This window comes from Falco punctatus (genome assembly GCF_963210335.1).
Source record: "Falco punctatus genome assembly, chromosome: 2".
Taxonomy (NCBI): domain Eukaryota; kingdom Metazoa; phylum Chordata; class Aves; order Falconiformes; family Falconidae; genus Falco; species Falco punctatus.
The window spans coordinates 52,293,497-52,300,072 of record NC_137581.1 but is presented as its reverse complement, the minus strand read 5'-3'; the positions used below and the strand labels follow the sequence as shown (position 1 = coordinate 52,300,072).

Here is a 6,576-nt window from a genome sequence, read left to right as displayed (position 1 = left end):
CAGCTTTGCTTCCTCATCCATTGCAAAGTGCTGCTTTCCCTGCAGTTTCTCAATAGCCCATCAATTAGTGTGACTGACCAGGTTTGCTTCTGGCTGTTGTTTGTTAATGTTACTTGGCCAAGTTCTATATCTCTGTGTGTTTGTTTCTCTCCCTTTCCTTATCCTCCCAGCTGAAAAAATAAACATTCTCACACCCTACATACTCTTATCAACTCAGGTCACTGACCAGGTTTGTTCTTATCAGGGCCTCCCTTATCATTTGCTGGTCAGGTTTGTCTCTGTGTCTTCTGGTTTATGGCTTCTTTGACTGGCTACCCTTAAAGAAGTAGTTGTTTTCCTTCCACGTACCTTTACAATTTGAGTTATCTTTTACTGAAGTAAAAAAATTAAGAAATCAGATAGGCTATTTTATAATAATAAGAATGAAAAATAATACAAGCATAATGCTTTAGCAATTAAAATCTTAATTATATTTGCATTTGATATAGAAGTGTTTTGAGCTTCAAGCCTTATTTAAATGTGTGCTGTATAATATTAGGCCTTGGTAGCGTCTTGCGTTTGTGGTGTGGAAAGGGTAAAATAGGACTATCCAAATAGAAAGGAGCAGAAGAACAATTATGAATTTTGACTAGAAGAGTTTCCTAGGTAACACTTCTGAAGCCAGTTCACACTCAGTGTCTTGCAGCTTCATCACTTTCTATGAGAAAATAAGATTGTAGGAAATAAGACTCAGCCTACCATATGTTCATGCTTGACAAAAATATTACTTTTTCTTTCTACAAATAAATTTTCTTCCAGTGAAGCTTGAGGATTTCTGACATGTTGTTCAGATTTTGCAGTTTTGACAAGGCCACAGGACAACCAGAAATGTCAAACACGTTATAGTACACAGATCACTGGCAAAATATACATAAAATATATCTAATATGTTGGGTGTAAATCAGATTGGCTGCTGATGCCAACAATCTGTATAAATTGAATAAATCCAAGATGCCCTGAATGCGTCAAACACACTGTTTGTACACACCAGCAGAGCAGCATATGCAAGAGAGGAGGCTAATGCACTTTTTTCAGTAAATCCAGCTTATGAAAAATTGGTGACAAAGAACACAAATGTACGTAGGTAGGTATATGAGACAGGTGATTGTATTTGCATTTGTATTCAGTGCTATGTCTACTTGGCAATATTAGGCTTTTAAAAGGTGAGACAGCCTCAGTGGCTGAGATAAGAAAATTGCAAAATTTTTGCACATATTTTTTTTTCCCATAAATAAAAGGAAAATAAACATTATTATCATCAGGAAAAAACAGAATAAATTTTGTTTATGACTACTTACATAGCCATGTGTATTCAAGGAAATCTTCAGAAGAGAAAGCTTAATTCCCAGAAACATTTATTTGGTAAATAAGACTTTACAAAAACAAGAATTTACTGCTTTTAGGAACGATCTTCAGTGGATTATCATGATGGTCTTGCTTAAAACTTAAGGAAACAATAACAGGTGTATTTGCATGCATACATTGAGCAGTGAAGTCTACCTCGACCTTCTAAATTTACATAAATGGCTACCCAGATGCCCACCAGTTAAAGAATTTCTTATAAACTAGTTCAGAAACTGAAAAAAACCCCAGCCCTGAAGTAGAAAAATGCAAAAAGTAAAGCATGTTTCTAGAACATACTTTGCACTTTGTAGCATGCAGTGGTTAGTCTAATTATCAGGAACCTTAAGCTTAAATTCTTTTAATATCAGGTGCTAGAAGACTGCTGTCTCTATACTCTACTATTTTCAGAAAAGATGGATGTTTCTTGAAAATTATCTAAATCAAAGCAAAGCCAAAACAACCTATCAGAATAATAAGTACATTTTAAAAGTCCAGCCTCAGAAAAAAATTGGTTATTTCAGGAAAAGACAGCCTGATGTTAATTATTGTCACCGAGTGATTTCCCCTAATATGGCAAGACTTTCTACAATTTACTGACAAGAAGTCCAAGCTAGGTGGAGTGCACAGCTAAATGGTACATTGACTGTTTCACCTCAAACAAAATATCAGTTTTAAAATAAATAAATACTTTATGTTTACTCTGTAAATGTAAAATAATTACATCATTTTAACTAAAAAAAAAAAAAAAAAACCAAACAACACAACTAAAGTTACTCACTTATGCAGTGAAAAGGCTATTTTTACTTCTAGACTAATTTGTATCAGGGTAGATATATCTGCTATGCAAAACAACACCAAATTTCAATTATATTGCACTTCAGTTTTGAGAAAGGTATAAGGGAGAGAGAAAAGAAAATAATCATTCTGTTTTGGCTGATTAGCTTTAAAATTTGCTTTATCTGTTATATAAGTGTATACAAGTTTATCATATAACTGATTTGCACATCCCTAACTTTATGTAGAACAGAGATGGAATAGATTCATTTAAATAGAATCAGATGTTTTATGGAAAATCATATTTGATTCCTAAATTGATTGTTTAACACTGACTCCTGTAAGCTCAGTTCCCCAATGGACATGTTCATTATTCCTCGGGCAACATTGCTTATTTCATATTTTTCCTCCTCCTCTCAGACTCAAATGAAAAGTCCCTGTTACCACCCTGCTTGGCTGCTGCCCTCAAGACTTCTTTGTCATGAAACACATCTTTTATATCTTCAACTTTCTGTTCAGGATGGACATACAGCTTTTGCAGCTTGCTTGTATTTGAAGTTACTATTTTCAAAGCTACTACAAGGGTTTTTTTCCTAAACATGATTGTTTCTTAACATACAGCTTTTTTACTCTTATAATACCTGCTTTTATACTGTAAGACTAAGTGAAAGGCAGTTGGCATGTTGCAGAACACTTACATCAATTTCATCCTCATCTCCATTTAAAAATTCATTCTTACATTAAAAAAAACAACAACAAACAAACAAACAAACAAACAAACAAACAAAAAAAACCACAAAAAAACCCCAAAACAACCAACCAAAGGTACTGAAAGAGTACTGCCAAAATACACATTTGGATGGGAGTCTCCGCAGTTGACATCACTTCTCCAAAACAGGTATCTAGACATTAAGGCTGTCTATATAGACATGCACAAGAGAACAGTTTGGAGCCTCTTTGGGAAAGAAAGCCCTGTCTTTCTTCACAGAGTAAAGTGCAGAAGACTTGCTTTGTCAAGATGCCCATGTATGACTCAGTTTCAAATTATTAAAACTAAATAAATGTTCTGTCCCTCATTGTTGTCAACTGGAAATTATTTGCATGCTTTACAGGATAGAATGTAGTCTTTTGCTTTTTAAGTTTAATTTTTTCAGATCACACAGTGGCCTGCCCACAGATGGATTAAATGAGTAGCTTCAAATTAATGATCTCCTCCAATAAATTTTGTTATGAAATATCCATAGTAATCAGAGAAAATAATGGCAATTCTGTTTTATTTTTTTCTTAGCTATAATTAATGAGTATTATGAATAAATAGCTGGAACCATCTCCTTTTGAAAGCCTGTTTAAGGGGGAGAAAATGGAAAAGGCAGTGTGCTAGAGGGGTGTCCTGGTTTCAGCTGGGATAGAGTTAATTTTCTTCTTAGTAGTAAGTACAGTGCTGTGTTTTGGCTCTGATGTGAGAACAATGTTGATAGGACACTGATGATTTTAGTTATTGCTGGGTGATGTTTATAATAAATCAAGGACTTTTCAGTTCCTTGGGCCCTGCCAGCCAGAGAGCAGCTGACCCAAACCAGCCAAAGGGATATTCCATACCATGGGACATCATGCTGAGTATATAAACTGGGGGAAGAAGAAGGAAGGGGGGGACATTTGGCATTATGGCGTTTGTCTTCCCCAGTAACCATTACACATGATGGAGCCTGGCTTTCCTGGGGATGGCTGAACACCTGCCTGCCCATGAGAAGTGGTGAATGAATTCTTTGCTTTGCTTTGCTTGCGTGGGCAGCTTTTGCTTTACCTATTAAACTGTTCTTATCTCAGCCCTTGAGTTTTACATCCCTCCTCTGGGTGAGGAGGAATGACCGAGCAGCTCTGTGGTGCTTGGTTGCTAGCTGGGGTTAAACCACAACAAGGGGATACTATGGAACCGTTTGAAGAGGTTTACATTTGTTCCCAGGAGCATCTTAATAGATCAGGAAATTTAAGTAGTCAATTACATAATACACCATAGAGGCCTCTTTTTTTCTATTTTGACCTTAGAACTGAATGTATAGGGTCTTGTTCCATAGCATCTCAGAAGGTTTTCCTAACTCTGGGGTATCGTCTAGAGACTTCATCTTTAAATAGTTTATGACTAGCAGACCATCTCTTTTTCCCCAGAAATTATTATAGAAAATATTATTTGTGTAAAATGGAAGCACTGGAATTTCCCTGGAGATGTGTGACTCCAGAAAGGTAGAAACCCAGGGTGTAAAGTTTGAATGAACCTCTAGGTGCAATGTATGAACTACTGTTTTTATGAGTGGAGTTGAGAGAATTTGGAACTAATTTGGAGTTTATCACTGTTGCTCCTCAGTTGTGCAGATGCCACAGAGAAGAATCAGAAAAAAAATTCAGGACTATAAGTGTATCAAAGTATTATAAACATTTTCTTTACCATCTCACTATGCATTTATGATTCTTTGGAAACAAATAGATGACTGTACAGATTCATAATATTGTAATATATGTCTTATGCTTCACTCCGTGAAAGGCTATTCAAAGAATATTGTCTCAATCTGCAGTGGAGTTTTGAATGTTATTCCTTCTTTGAAGCTGAATTTTCTCTTTTCTTAGTGTTTTATACTGTTCAAAGGTCACTTGGACAATGTTTATGATGTGCAGTTTAGCTCTATTTACTTTTCATGCATAAAATAAGTTTTACAGTCATTTTTTGTGCTATACAATAAAGGATATGTTCCATTGTCTTATAGTAAATTAATTATGAGGGCTTATTTCTTTGTCGTTTCTTTAATCTTTAATGCAGTTTGATACCATATTATCACTTATTTCTGCAGTATCCCCAAATAAAATAATAATCAAGGGAGACTGCAAAACAAGCATCTAATCTTTTCTAAGTCCTGTTTTCCTGTTGGATATAGCTAGAAAACTGTTGATACTAGGCATAAAAAAAATCTGCAAGCATGTTTCAAAAGTGCTCCCATACCATGTTTCAGTAAAAGTATTATCCATTAAACAATGTGTTTCAACACCAAGGACAGAACCTCAATTCTCAAAGACGTTTCAGAGGAGGAAGAGATTAGAAGGGTTTTTTCAGCTGTCAGTTAGCAATGTAGGTAGACAGAGTGGGTATAAACAATGTTAATACCATTAAATGTTTAATTGTCCATATTGAAAGAAAAGAAGAAAGAAGAGGAAGAGAAGGAAGAGAAGGAGGGAGAGAAAAGGAAGAAAGAATAAAGAGGAAGGGAGAGGAACAGAAAAGGAAGGGAGGGAGGGAGGAAAGGAGGGATCATGTGAGCATTATTTGTCTTAATTGTTGAATTGCTGCTCAGAAAACCATAATTCCATCTATTTTCACCCCCAAATCTACTGCAGAATATTGGAATCTGCTGTTGTTATTTATCAACACAAGACTGAAAAACTTCTTTGCATTTGCTTGCTGACTCTGCAAGAAGATTGGGAATCTTAGCCAAAATTCTTCTAATGACCTATATTTTCTCATTTAGTGGTTCCCTTTTAGGCCTAAAATTATGCTATTAATGTGACAGGATATATGATAGAAGGTTCCTCTGCACAAACATGAACAAGACAGAGGAACAAAGGCAAACAGGGAAACCCTAATAACCTAATCAGAGAAACAAGAATCCTGATTCTGATCCTCTGGGATGGTCAGCCTCATGGACCTATCACCATGAGTAAATGGAAAAGATCCTCCATATCACCTTACAGACTTGGAAGGGTTACTGCCTAGTGGATATGGGAGACATGACACACAGGGGAAGTGTATTTTGGGATTGTACAGGACATGAAAGTTGTTTAGAGGAAGAATAAAAGCAAGCAAAAATTGTTTGGGAAGGATTAAACATGGGGGAAATGATAAAGAGTTAAAAGGGTATGGCTGTGGATAAACGGGCTGCTGGTCAGTACACTTGTCTGACCATGGTCTGTACCTGATGACCACTTAGACATATTGAATCCCACTTCTATTTTCCTGGGTGAAATGTTCTTTCATATATTCTGTGTGCCTCTCTGTGTTGTGTCTAGAGGTTTATATGCCAGCAGATGGGCTGGGATCATGAGTCAGAGGGGACAATGTGTCTCTGTTACCAGCAACTGGAGCAAAGGAGCTGTGGGTGTGTTCTCGCTGCCTGAATGCCCCTCCCCGTACCCCCAGAAAAAAAATAATAAAAAGAACAGAAAAGCAACCAGATAACAACACAATAGTGTAGCAAAGGTGCAGGAGCGGGCTGGAAACTAGGACCATGCATGGCAATCAGTTAGCTGAGGGGAATTTGCTCGAGCTTGTCTAGACAACAATTAACATGATGAGGCATGTTTGCAGAGCACAGGGGAGTGGGAGACGGATGGCGCCAAGGATGGCACCAAGGAAAGATAACACCTTGTTGTTAA

At 36.6% G+C, this 6,576-nt stretch overlaps 1 long non-coding RNA gene across 1 annotated transcript in view; it reads left to right on the top strand.

The window, feature by feature from the left end:
- The first annotated feature begins 2,932 nt into the window (after positions 1-2,932).
- Positions 2,933-6,576, top strand: part of LOC308059677 — a 214,256-nt gene continuing 210,612 nt past the window's right edge. The window contains exon 1 of the long non-coding RNA XR_013926364.1: positions 2,933-6,400. This is a non-coding gene — a long non-coding RNA (uncharacterized lncRNA). The remainder of the gene's footprint in view (positions 6,401-6,576) is intronic.